Genomic DNA, 201 nt, shown 5'->3' on the forward strand with positions numbered 1-201 from the left:
TTTACAATGAGCCTGGCAGCAGTAGCTGCAGTGGAGAAACTCTGCTCAAGTCCCAGGGTCTCTTTATTTCTGGAATTTTGCCTCAGCAAGTAAATCAAATGCTCAGTAAACACACTGATGTCACTGTCCCAAGCCATAGGGATTTAGACCTTTTTCAGAGCTGCTGCCTATCTATTGCCTATTTGTGTTTTTTTTTTTTTT

This window comes from Chinchilla lanigera, unplaced genomic scaffold (genome assembly GCF_000276665.1).
Source record: "Chinchilla lanigera isolate Chin_1 unplaced genomic scaffold, ChiLan1.0 scaffold00055, whole genome shotgun sequence".
In the NCBI taxonomy this organism is placed as follows: Eukaryota; Metazoa; Chordata; class Mammalia; order Rodentia; family Chinchillidae; genus Chinchilla; species Chinchilla lanigera.